Here is a 13,763-nt window from a genome sequence, read left to right as displayed (position 1 = left end):
GATTTTATAATTATAAGTAGATAGAATTTTCTAGTGATGACACTCCCTGACCAATCAGTGCCTGGCAGTCTACTCTGTTGTTTTCCATGACTTCATAGCTCCTCCTCCTCCCCAATGTGGGCGGAGTCGTTATATCATGGCTGCGTGAAACTGCCGTGACATGGTTTTCTACGTGACACAAACACACAAACTAGTGACTCGTAAAGCAGTTGTTGGAATTGTAAGTAGATTTTGGAACAATAAGTAGATTTTAGTATTATAAGTAGATTTTAGAATTATAACTAGATTTTAGAATTATATGTAGAATTTGGAATTATAAGTAGATTTTGGAAATAGAATTTTCTAGTGATGACACTCCCTGACCAATCAGTGCCTGGCAGTCTTGACGTCACATTTTAGTATCGGCTCAGCTCGCTTGGAACCAAAAAAAGCACCAGGTACGATCACTGATGGAAAAGAGCTGGAAAAAATGTTCCCTCTGATCTTTGATCATTTTCAAAAACCTTTACTTTATGAGGTATACATGTTTTATTTACTTCTCTCTAGTGGTGACAGCAGGTTATATAGGACACTGGAATGTGTCTTTATCACACAGACAAGAAGAGCAGCTTGTTGTTGACTTTTTGCACACTGCACTACACTCTCACTCTCTCCCTCTGTGTATGTGTTTGTGTGTGTGTGTGTGTGCGATATGTGCAGCATGTGTGTATTTGGTTGTTGTGCCCACATGGTGTGGTTAATGTCAGTGGTGAGGCGAACTTAAGTCAACCAATTATGCCGACTTCCATCTGTAGTAGCACCACTCCCTGCTCACTTAAAGTTTCACTGGAAACACACACACACACACACACACACACACACACACGGCACCATTTTGTCATTGTAGTTGTTTACACTCGCGCAGGCGGGATTAATCACTTCATGCGTTGCCTTCCAATTTGAATATGCGGCGCAGGAAAGTGGATACGGCGTTAGCGTTTCCTCGGTGACATAATTACATTTTTTCCACCAGGACAAAAAAGCGTGAGGACGCTGAGACTTTAATGGCAGCGACACTCGAACCGGCGACACTGCTCAGTCTGGCGACTTTACATTTAAATGTAAAGTCGCTGTTGGGTACATCACACACACACACACACACACACACACTCTGCTGCTCTGCGTGAACTGAATCTCTTCACATTCAATTTATAAATACACTCATTACAATCAGCTGGTTAATGGACACTTGTGATTATTAATCCATACTTGTTTAATTGAATGGACTGTGTGTGTGTGTGTGTGTACCTGGTATGTGGGGACCTAAATCTATTCACATAGTCACATTGACGTAAGTTACTACATTTTAAGGTGTTTTAAACAGTCTTGTATAAAGTACCTAAGTACATTTTTAGAATATTACTTAAGTAAAAATCTTTAAGTATACGACATTTACTGTACTTAAGTATCAAAAGTCATTTTTCTGATATAAAATGTACTTAAGTTTTAGAAGTAAATGTGAGGCGTTAGGATTGAGCCGCGGTGGCTCAGTGGTATCCTCTCCTAACAATACGATACACAATACCAATAATATCACGATACAGCGATTCCGTGATTATCAATATGTTGTGAGACGATCGTACGGCGATACATTGTGATATCCGTTTAACCCGCAGTCTTTTACAACAACATTAGGAGTTGTATTTTTGTTTGTTTTTTAAAAGGTAAATTCACTAGAATAAGTAAAATTAAGAGTTTTCTATTGAGTTGAGAGAATATTACTCTCTCTTACACACACACACACACACACACACTGCTATTCTTCTGAGGACACTGCATTCACACAGTCTACACAAAGACTTAACCACCACCAAAAGGTCCTCAGAAAATGAGGTTCTGCCTCATTAGGACCAGGTTTTATTGTCAACTGGTCTTGACAAGGACAGTATTAGACAAGAACTAACACACACACACACACACAGATAGAGATGTACACATGGAGCCCACATGTGGGCTTGTCATCGCTGACAGTTTTAGCCTGGGTTACTACACAGAGGAGCCATTCTTCTGCCAGTCTTCTGCCTCTGTGTGTGTGTGTGTGTGTGTGTGTGTGTGTGTGTGTGTGTGTGTGTGAGTGTGTGTGACGCCTTTGCATTCAGTAACGCTCAGACTGGCTAATTACCTCGACTAATTGACCTCAGCACCATTCACCGTGTCTCCGAGGGGAAGTCGTTCCTTTGTCCAGAGTCCAGAGAGAGAGAGAGGGACGTCTCTTTATTTTCTTATGTCTTTAATCTCACTGTGTACAAAGGACTGATTTTGTCTGTGATATATTACGGCACGTTTCTCGTTGTTGTCCTGGATTACAATAATATTATTGCTTTAACCCTTAGAACACAGAGCATTTTGGGCTCTGAGAATGTGCAATGTAGAGCGTCTTATGTCCTTTTTTGTAATCATTCAAAAGAAGAACTCAAAATGTTCAAAATCGGTCAGAGTTCAATGTTCACTTGGCTTATTTTTATGAACAAAAAAGAAAAGAAAAACCCAATAATTTTGTGACTCCTGCACAATTATCGCAACTTTATATCTCGACTAAAAACAGGATCATAACTTTAACTCAACAACAATTTAGAAAATGATTCTGATTGGAAGTCCTGAGGTTCTACCGTAATGACGAGTATACGGGTGCAATTAAATCTCCATTTCTCTACATTCCTGGTATCCATCCATCCATCTTCTGCCGCTTTATCCTCCACATGAAGGTCTCCACAGGGGGGTGCTGTGCCAGTGCCAGCTGACACGGGGCGAGAGGCGGAATCACACACTTGACAGATCGCCAGTCCAGCGTTTTTTGAATTTTCTAGATATCACAAACGGTCAAGGAGTTACGGTGATGAGACGCATGCATGCCAAACCCAAAAACAGAAGATTTAAACTTGATAAATCACTGAACCTTACGTTGTTTATACTTGATTGTTTTTAAGAAACAAATGGGAAGTGAATAAATGCCTTTTTCAGCGTTTACTAACACTTACTGTACGACACATGACAGCAAATCAAACCTCAGTATACGTCAGAGAGAAGCAGCGTATTTCATATTTTACCCTGAATTTTTCACCATTTCTAGTGAGTGTGTGTGTGTGTGTGTGTGTGTGTGTGTTGATGATTCTCTGCAGTCTGCTGTATATTTCCATATAAACAGCTGGGCTTCTGTTCAACACTCCCAAATCCCCACACAAACTCAAATGAAATGATAACAGATAAGCAGAGAGGGATGGATACATACAGAGAGAGGGAGAGAGAAAACACACAGAAAGAAAGCAGACAAGAGAGAGAGAGGGAGGGAGGGAGGGAGGGAGGGAGAGAGAGATACAAAGAACTGAATTTTAAAGAAGCACAGAGTGAAAATGCTGAGATGTGTGCACATGGATTTCTTCCAATGAATGGACAACAAAGCCCGACAGTTCTCTGATTTGCAGACCCAGGCCATCGCTGTGGAAACGGATTAGTGACCTAAATCACAGGAAGGTCCCACACAGGTAACACTGTGTGTGTGTGTGTGTGTGTGTGTTCCTGTCTGTGTAACTCTGTGAGGGCCAAACAAACACAGGGAGTGTCTGGTCCTCACATCTTTAACTGGCTTTTTTTTTATGGGTTAAGACCTGGTTTTAGGGTTACTGTTGGTTTTAAGTTAAGGGTTAAAGTTTATTATTTAGCAGTGAGGGTTAAGGTAAGGATAAGGAGAAAGGGAATGCATTATGTCTGTCCAAAAACATACAAACCTGTCTTTGTGGGGACATTTTTCTGGTCTTCAAAACTTAAAAGGGCTTTCTTTAGGGTTAAGACCTGGTTTTAGGGTCAGGCAGAAGCATTTACTTGTGATGGTTAAGGTAAGGGTAAGGGTAAGGGGATAGGGACTGCATTATGTCTATGAGGGTCCTCACTTGCTGTGCAAACCTGTGTGTGTGCATTTATGTCTTTGAGAGACATTTTGAGGACATGTTTGACCTTGAGGGGACATTTTGTCCGGGTCCCACAACTTTAAAGGTTTTTTTCAGGGTTAAGGTTTAGTAGTGATGGTTAAGGTTAGAGTACGACTTAAAAACAAGTTTGTGTGTGTGTGTGTGTGTGAAGTCACCGTCCAACTTTCCAAGTTTTGTCTTCCCGTCTTAAGCTGAGTCAGCTCAAGCATTCGGTCCTTGAATTTGAGGGAATTGGTCCTGGAAAGAGCTTGAATTCAATTCTTTTTTTCTTCTCGGCAAGTGTTTTTTTTTATCTTCGTCATCAGTTCTATCTTCACGATGGAAACCTTCATCACTTCATCACATGTGTGGACATGTTGAAACATGTGCCGCTTCCCCGCCTGTACCTCGTGTTTTGGCTCTAATCACTTGTGACTCCGTGAGCCGTGAAAGAAAGGTTTTTACTTTCACTTTCTGTTTCCTCTTCATCTCCTAAAAGAATTGTTATTTTTGTACCGTTGCCGAGACGAAAGTCTGCGTCATGTTTACACTAGCGTTTTATTTCTGACTCTGACCCAACATCCCTGTCTTTTCAAGGGGAAATATAGAAGTTGGGATGTTGCTTTTTCAAGCGTCGACCTGCTGAAACTTTAAAGCACTTCCTGTGCCTCTTGTGTTACCGCACACGGCGCAGCATTCCTCCCCGCGTGAGTTCTCGGCATCGTGTAACCGTGTAAGTGGAGACGGAGGAAAGTCCGCGGCCTGTATGTTTTTTTTTTTATTTTTTATCTGATTCGGTTTATTTATTCATTGAGCTACAAAGGACGAGTGAAAAGTTCTGCTTGTCAAACAGAAATGAGCATAAATCAGATACTTAGCCGGAGCCCGATGAGGGGGGGGGGGGGAGAAAAGAACAAAAAAAATCAAACATCACTGATTAATTTATCGTTTGCTGTCGGCTCATGAAGATCTGCAGAAGGAGAAACTGACAGTAATTTATTGAATTGCAGGGCTTTTTTTATCACATTCAATCGCTTTGTGTTGAAGCAAATTGAACTCGAACCGCAGGATCTTGTTCCTAATCTTTTCATGAAGGAGTTCTAATCAGGGTTTGGTTTTTCAGCCACACCCAGCATCAGCATTCCAACACTGACGGTGCCCCAGACGCGACTTTGTCCCCCTCCCACAATGCCCGTCTGTCTTTGACTTGGCAGCCCTCCAAAATTCTTTCACGACTCATTAAATTCCATTCGTGTCCAATTCGCGGGCGGACACTCGGCGTCCAACCGGCCGCGTCCACGCTCAGTGTCCGGAGTGGATCCAGTCGGAGCGGGTCAGTGCGAGCCGTCCGCGCTCATCTGCATATCCTGGCAGAGCGAGGGTGGAGCTGGAAGACTGGATTGTTCCCGCTTGATGAATCGTCTTTGTACAGTTTCAACATTGGCAATAATTGTTAATGGGCCTTTAAATGACACAGCGGGGGAGTCTGGGGGGGTGGTGTTGTTGTTGATGATGTCGATGACAGATATTCATGTCAATTTCACTGGTGCATTTAATGTCTCAAGAAGATTTAACACTTGACTCGAGGAATGAGGAGAAACCACGTCAGGCTGAATTCTGAATTCATGTCTGTGAAGGTGTTGACGTCGTGTTTCTGTCAGGATTACGTCGGTGGTCGCTCGTCAGTTTCGTGTTTGTAAGTGTAGGAATGTTAGCGCACATCAGCGCTGCGCATGGAATGATGTGAACATATCCTGGCTAAAATATAATAATTCTTCTTTTTTATTTGCTTCCTCTGAATCTTTAAGCTTTTCAGAAACATTCAGCTGCATTCGTGGACGTCGCTGATATTCCCAAAACAAATTAAACATCCACCGGTGTTAGAAAATCGTGTTACTTGTGTCCATATTTGTACACGTTTTCTGAAAGCTTATAAAAACAGATGTTAAAATTACTGACATTACTGACCATATTTGCTGAAGGTTTACAAAAGTTGCACAAAATATCACCTGAAAAATGTCACAATGTAAGAAAGTCTTGTTACTTGTGTTGCAACGAAACAGTACAAAGTTATAAAAACGTCCATGTTTTCAAAAAAGATTAATCAATCACTCAAAACGTTGCAAATTCATGTTACCAGTGTCTATATGTGCGTAAATTCTCTGACAACATACAGATATGGATAAACCAGATCACTAACTTTATCACTAACTTTATCAAGAAATGTCATGAAAACGTTATTATTGTTGTATTTTTGCACATTTTCTGAAAGCTTATAGATCCAGACGAAACTGCAACAAAACTACTCACCAATGTCCATATTTTCAAAACACATGTTGTAAAAAAACTTCACTCACGTGACAAAAACTGTTACAAAATGGTATAAAGTGATAAAAACACCTTACTAACCTCCATATTTTTGCACATTTTCTAAACCCTTTTAGCCTTAAACACGTGACTAATCCCTGACCGTCTGTAATCAGCATCAGTCTGTGCTTCTTTAGTCGTAATTCCAAACGTCAGGTCGTCTGTAGAAAGTGTCAGTTGTGGTGAAATCTCCTTCACTGTGGGGGGAAAAAAAGAAAAAAAGAACTTTCTCTCTGTCTTTTATTAGCTGTCACTCATCGTTGTTTCTTTCCGAGTAGAAGCTAAGCTGACGCGTGTGCGCACACCTGCAGGCCTCAGCGAGCGCCGCAGTTCACTGGGAAACGGACAGAGAGTCAGACGGAGATAAGGACGAGCGTCGGCTGACGGATAAAGTAAAAAGGGAAGCGTTGAATGGCTGTGGAAGAAGGTTAGCCATACTCCCCCGAGGCCTCAGCATTAAGAACCAGGCAGGAATCTTTGTGTTTTGACAATTATGTATCTCAGGGGAGGAGGAGGAGGAGGAGGAGGAGACGGACTGAAGACAATCCCACTGAGAGAGAGAGAGATGCTTTGTGTTTGAAGTGACACATTGTTTCTCCAAAGCACAAAAATATGAAGAAGGAAACAAGGGCGAGGGAAGAATTTTTTTTTATCACTCTATCAAAATGCTAATACGCGGGGACAATCTGTCCACTTAAATGCTTTGTTTTGTCCGCAACAAAAGCAGAAACTAAACAGTGCCCGCTCTGCTCTGTGAAGCTGACGTACCTCACACCTGATTCTGATTCGACAAGTTGCCAGAATGTAGCGTTTGATTAACGACTCGGGTCGTTCATCGCGTTTTTTAACACAAGTAAAGTTAGCATTAGTTCCATAATCTGTTACTCTGTCAAATGGCGCAATGAAACCGACTATCAAAATATCGGACGACAGGGGCGTCACGATTCAAACCTTTGATTCGATTCGATTTTCAAGGTCAAGGTCACAAAAATGCTCACCTTTAGCATTGGTTGTGGTTGTAGCTTCACTTTGTTTCAGGGTGAGCTATTATGTCGGGTAGTTGTCAGCATCTCGAGCACCGGTGTGTGTCTTTCTTTACGTTGAGGAAGAATTTAGGGAGAATTATGTTCAACTTCTGACTTTTCCTTAGCTTTTTCTTAGAAAAGTGGTTGTGCATATGAGTACATGAGAGTGAGAGCGTTTGAGTGCCTCTGTCAGGTGCTGGGTTCCCTCCTGTTGGCTTCACGCTCTTGTCTGAATCGTTTGGTAGGTCTATTTTCGGTATGCTGTGCCCGGCTAGCTCAGTCGGTAGAGCATGAGACTCTTAATCTCAGGGTCGTGGGTTCGAGCCCCACGTTGGGCGATACCTTTGGTGAAAATATCTGTAGAGTTGCTGGATTTAAGTCTGGTACACGTACAGTGTTGAGGTTCACCTCAGCAAGGTGTCTTAGTACAGATCTTGAGGGTGAACCAGTCCTTCTCTAAAGGCCCTTTTATGCGCACATCTGTTTCATCAACGCGCAATGCCTGTGAGTATTAAGCCCTGCCCACCAAGCAGAAAAAAAACATTTCGAGAAACAGAAGGAGTAGTCGTCATCCGAGCCTCGAACCGGCGGACACCCCGACTCCCCTGCCCAACGGGCCTTTCAGCTGATGAGCCGCCTGAACCAGACGTGCCCAGCTAGCTCAGTCGATAGCGCATGAGACACTTGATCTCAGGGTTGTGTGTTCGAGCTCCATGTTGGGCGATACCTTTGGTACATGTTGGCTTCACGCTCTTGTCTGAATCGTTTGGTAGGTCTATGTTTGGTAGGCTGTGCCCGGCTAGCTCAGTCGGTAGAGCATGAGACTCTTAATCTCAGGGTCGTGGGTTCGAGCCCCACGTTGGGCGATACCTTTAGTAAATGTTGGCTTCATACTCCTGTCTGAGTTCTGGTAGGTCTATTCCTATCTGGTTTCTGATTGACCTGTTTATTTGGATGGTTGTTAGTATCTCAAGCACCATTGTGTGTCTTTATTTAAACTGTTTAAATAACAATGTCCTCGGTCCAAGAATTGTGTTGGATTGCATTTCACAATTTTTGGGGTCAATTTTTGGGAAACGCCAGAGTGGATTAAAAGTTTTGTGTATTCTCCCTAAATTCTTCCTTATTTCTATTTCAGTTGAACTAACGTAATTACACGTATTTTAAAAGTCCTGGTTTGGGTTGACTAACACTATGATTAAATTTCTCCTAATGTCATGTTCTGATTGCTTCACACACACATTCTGTTGGTCTGTTTCTCTCTCTCTCACACACACACACACACACACATCTAGCAGAACACGTCCATGTGAAATGACAGCACGGCCTGTGTTGGCATTTTAGCTGCTGACCCATTTGTCTGAATGAGGAGTGTTCTCTTCATCTGGCAAACACACATAAGCGAGCATCGCCGCCGCAGCAGCAGCGCACACACACACACAGACACTCACAAACAATTTAAAACCACTTAACAAAATAATTAAAAGCAGCTCCTCGTGTCAGCAAGTCTCATTTAACCATCAAGGCTTTTTATCCAAGTCGACAGAAGTTAACTTTATTGTACGATGCATCTTTCTTCTTCTTCTTCTTCTTCTTCTGTGCACACATCCACAGCTGCTGCCGTGTGTGTGTGTGTGTGTGTGTGTTTGTGTGTGTTGCAGATAGAGCCACAGTGTGGTTGTAACTGGCTACATGACCCGAGGGTGCTTTGCTTCATATTCAGTCCGTTAAATCGATCTTGACACAAGTAGAATTAGATGGAGACAAATGATAACAATAGAGGCGAGATATAAAGGGCCCTTTGTGTCCGTCGCTGCTCTGCTCTGCTCTGTGTGCCTGGGCTTTTTTTTACAGTGTAATTGTGACGGCACTTCTCTAGGGCTGATAGATTGTGTGGTTGTGTGTGTGTGTGTGTGTGTATCTCACTTGCTGGCCAACATACTGTATCAAAGGTGGCCAGAGTGAACTTCTTTAGGGCAGTACACACATTAGCTGTGGATTATCCAGAGTGCCGTAGGGAGCTGGAGCCGATCCCAGTTGACGAAGCACAGGTCCGTCACACGAGTGGTGTGCATTTACACCATTTACACCTACTAACAACATAGATTATCCAGTGGACGTAGTCTTCCAGCTTGACCGTCGAAAATGCCAAGGAAGTGGCGACTCCACTGGTTGCAAAAAGAGCTCTGTTTGAATGGAAGTCTATGGAATTGGCTTCCAAGATTCTTTCCTGAGGAGTTCATGGTTGTGGCTCCCTTTTTGGGAATTGGAACTTGGTTGCAGGCTTTACATTTCTGATCGATGGCAAAGAGTTTGGGTCTTTATTTTTTTAAGGGCAGGTAAAGTTGTGTGTCATCTGCGTAAAAATGGAAGGATATTCCATATTACCTCAGATGATAAAGTTTGTATGAGAATAGACTGTGGGTGTTGAAGAAACACTGGTTCCAAGGGAGTGGCATTTTTCTGTTGCCCAGTCAGCTGACTGTCATGGGTCTAGCTCCACCCGCACAATACCAGTACTTTGGTACCCCAAGGGAAGGTTACCAAAAAATGGAACGTTAGGGCTGGTTATTTTATCATGAACCTTTTTCCGACATCTTGTATTTCATGACATTACTCAGCTGTGAATGAATCCTAAGCAACTGTTTTGAAGGTGTTTTTTTTTGTTCTGAAAATTTGTGTTGAAACCCAGGATTTTAACCTCTGTGAAAAGTGGCCAGTGCTCACTGTGACTCTGTCACGACAGTCGTTGCTCACAGTGGCCTGCCATGTCTTTTTCTGACTTCTCACCTGGAACATGGTCTTTATTGTCCACTGGATCAGTGTTATTCCTCCTGCCCATGGTGGCAGTGTTATTGACAGTGCAGGGGAAAGTCCACAACTCTGTCAGCCTGTTGGCTTCACACTGTGAATATTGGTATATTTTCGTTTATAAGTGCCTGGCTAGCTCAGTCGGTAGAGCATGAGACTCTTAATCTCAGGGTCGTGGGTTCGAGCCCCACGTTGGGCGGTTTCTTTGGTGAAACTAACTGGACATGTGTATGGATTCTAAACCTAAGTCTGGGACAAGTGCAGTATTCACCTTAGCAAGCTATCTTAAGCTTGCTAAGTAGTTCCAGCATGTAGTTCCAGCAAGCTCTGGAACTACTTGCATGGTAGTTCCAGAGTTTGGCTTTGTATGGTGTGCAACGGTAATACCCCACGGTCAGGTGTGGGCTGTGTCAGCCAGATGCGTAGCGTTACATGGAAAAGGAATGCAACAGAACCGGCCTTTTCTTTGAACAACTCTTTTTTTTTTCTGCTTGGTTTGTGGCCGTTTGTCTCAGCAAGACATCAAGCTTTGTATCGCACTGAACTGAACTGTTCCACCCGCTGGAAACATGCCATAACCCCAATTGCTCCCTGGTTGTAACTGCTCTAAGCCTGATTTGTGTGTTCATTACTGGCTTGTAGTAAAAAAAGGGGAGTGGGGCAGAATGGTTAGAATTCACCGAAAAAATCCAATGTCCTCTTTTGTCACTTTTTTTTTGCATATTTCTTAAAAAGGAAATGACTTATTACTCTTGTTTTCAATGATTTCACATGTTTTGTTCAGGTTCTGACTTTTCTGGCCCCTTGGCTTCCTCTTTTGAAAGTGGTTGTGCATATGAGAGAGTGAGAGGGGTGGTGGGGGGGTGGGCGCCTGTCGTCTGTCTAAATGTGTAATAATAATTTGGTGTTCAGTGTGTTAGACTAATCTCTTACCCTTGAACAACTACTGTCTACCTGCACAGAAATAAATCACCCTGTGTTTGTGTGTGTGTGTGTGTGAGTAAGAGTGAGTGACTGTAATAAATCACTTTTGCAAAGGCTTTCTCCAGTTCAGTGCTGCAGTGCACTGATTATGCACACACTCATACACACACACATACTCGTAGAGAGAGAGAGAAAGAGAGGGTGAGGGAATATCTGAAAATGAAGGAAAAGGCAATCCAGACTCCCTCTAAGGAAAGGAGGTTCAGGAGAAGGAGGATGAAAAGTCTGAGAGATAAGAGTCTTGTGTGTGAACCCACTCATGTCAAAAGTCCTCATTAAAGCCCAAAGCCACAGCAGGAGTTTTAGCCCCAATAATCCAGCAACGGAAGAATTTTCCAGCTCATGGCCAGTCGTTCTTACTCGGCATTTGTTCAACGCGCAGTATGTCGTTTCTACCACTAGGTGTCGCTCAGTCAAAACAATAATGGATGATGTTGTGAATCATGTGATCATGGGTTGAGTATTTGTGGCAGAACGTGCAGCAAACTAAACTGCGATGAGTACTCGTTATGCATCCATCCGTCTGTCTTCTACCGCTTTATCCTCCACCTGCGGGCCGCAGGGGGGTGGAGTCAATCCCATATAACAAAGAGTGAGAGGCGGGGTCTTCATGTTTGTGGACTGTGAGAGGAATCTCCAAACCGGCAACCTTCTTGCTGCGAGGAAGCCACGTGCTCCACCATGAGTGCGTCCGATTTTATCATTTCCTTAATGTCATGTAAACACCAAAGCTAGTCTTACTCTAGTCAGACTAACACACCTGGATTCCTGGAAGTGATTCATAGTCTGATTACTCAGTACAGATTTACTATACTTAAGTATCAAAAGTCAATTTCTGATATTAAATGTAATTAAGTTTTAAAAGTAAATGTATTAAAACAGTGAGGAGTTAGGATTGAGCCGCGGTGGATCAGTGGTAGGACAAGTTGTCTTTCACCTGGACGGTTGTGGGTTCAATTCCTTGTCTATATGTGTGTCCTTGAGCAAAGACATCCAGAGCCACAGCCACGTCCATGTCAACGTTCACGTAGAGGTCAACAGGAAATGGATTCAATAGGCACTAGATTAGAGAGAGATACAGCGCCACCTACGGAGGCGGAGGCGGACGTACACAGCCAAATACATGGATAATCTTCTCCGCCTGTAAACTTGGACTCTGCAAGTGGTCCAGGTGTCTCTTAGTCGGACTACGGCCTTAGCTGTGTTTAAACTGTGCGTGCAAACAAAGTGAATTTTGTCTTTGAATTGCGATTTTTGGTTTGAAAGCGATCAGTCGCAAAGTGATGGTAAACACAATCGAGTGGATGTGAAACATTAAAAGTCTCATCACAAGCACAGACTGAGTGACATGTGTCATACGTCACAGTCACTCAGGCTGCAGCAGCAGCTCCAATCAGGATTATTATTATGAGTTAGTGAAATTCAGACGATTACTGCAAATGGTACCATCTGTCCCACTCTGCCACACACACACACACTCTGGTTAAGACAGTGCGAAAGGACACTGGTGGAGTAGACGGCATGCAGGACACATGGATGCTGAGAGATTAATGATTTAATTGACAGACGGGGGGCGGATTTCATCTCATTTGGTTTCAGTGAACGGATGAACTTGATTCAGCAGCAACAGCTGGGAGGTAAACTAATCTAACACCGTCTCAGGCTCCACCGCTGCATTTCATTTATGTGTTTCATGTCAAAACTACGGCGCCGTTACAGCATGTGTGGAAATAAATGAGGGAAATAGTCAACATTCAAGTCTGCACCTTAATAAATAGATTCATTCTGGGCACGAAACTATTCATCAAAGTGCTGAACACCACTCGAGAGTGCAGACTATTTCCATGAATATTAAAAGTGCATTACAGAGCGGTGGATTAGTGGTGGAGTGGGTCGTCTTTCAGCCCAAAAAAAATCACGAGTTCAGTCCCTGGATTTGTTAGTCTTCATGTGAACATGTGTGCTTGGACAATGAACCATTTTAGATGAAATATTGTCCTCTTGTCATCTTTACACGTCATATTCTACTCACTGAAGAATCTTTGTTTCTCACAGATCTGCACAGACATCTCACAGTGATCATTGTAAATATGTTATTTACTGCGGAGTTCCAAAATCTTATAATTCCAAATTCTAATTATAGTTCCAAATTCTACTTATAATTCTAAAATCTACTTATAATTGCAAATTCTACTTACAGTTCCAAAATCTACTTATAATTCTAAAATCTACTTATAATTCCAAAATCTACTTCTAATTCCAAAATCTTCTTAAAGTTCCAAAATCTACTTATAGTTCCAAAATCTACCTATAATTCCAAATTCTTCTTAAAGTTCCAAAATCTACTTAAAATTCCAAATTCTACTTAAAGTTCCAAAATCTACTTATAATTCCAAATTCTACTTAAAGTTCCAAAATCTACCTTATAATTCCAAATTCTACATAAAGTTCCAAAATCTACTTATAATTCCAAAATCTACTTATAATTCCAAATTCTACTTATAATTCCAAATTCTACTTATAATTGCAAATTCTACTTACAGTTCCAAAATCTACTTATAATTCCAAAATCTTCTTAAATTTCCAAAATCTACTTAAAGTTCCAAAATCTACTTATAGTTCCAAAATCGAC

At 42.2% G+C, this 13,763-nt stretch overlaps 1 protein-coding gene and 3 non-coding genes across 9 annotated transcripts in view; all 4 read left to right on the top strand.

Annotated features, from left to right (window-relative positions):
- The window catches only part of LOC131467035 (teneurin-3), a 566,025-nt gene that overhangs the window by 424,729 nt on the left and 127,533 nt on the right, over nt 1–13,763 (top strand). The window lies entirely within an intron of this gene.
- trnak-cuu (transfer RNA lysine (anticodon CUU)) lies at nt 7,602–7,674 on the top strand. The gene has a single exon. It is a non-coding gene; the product is annotated as a tRNA-Lys (tRNA).
- trnak-cuu (transfer RNA lysine (anticodon CUU)) lies at nt 8,130–8,202 on the top strand. The gene has a single exon. It is a non-coding gene; the product is annotated as a tRNA-Lys (tRNA).
- trnak-cuu (transfer RNA lysine (anticodon CUU)) lies at nt 10,274–10,346 on the top strand. The gene has a single exon. It is a non-coding gene; the product is annotated as a tRNA-Lys (tRNA).

Source organism: Solea solea, chromosome 10 (genome assembly GCF_958295425.1).
Source record: "Solea solea chromosome 10, fSolSol10.1, whole genome shotgun sequence".
Classification (NCBI taxonomy): domain Eukaryota; kingdom Metazoa; phylum Chordata; class Actinopteri; order Pleuronectiformes; family Soleidae; genus Solea; species Solea solea.
This window is presented reverse-complemented; position numbering and strand designations above follow the sequence as displayed.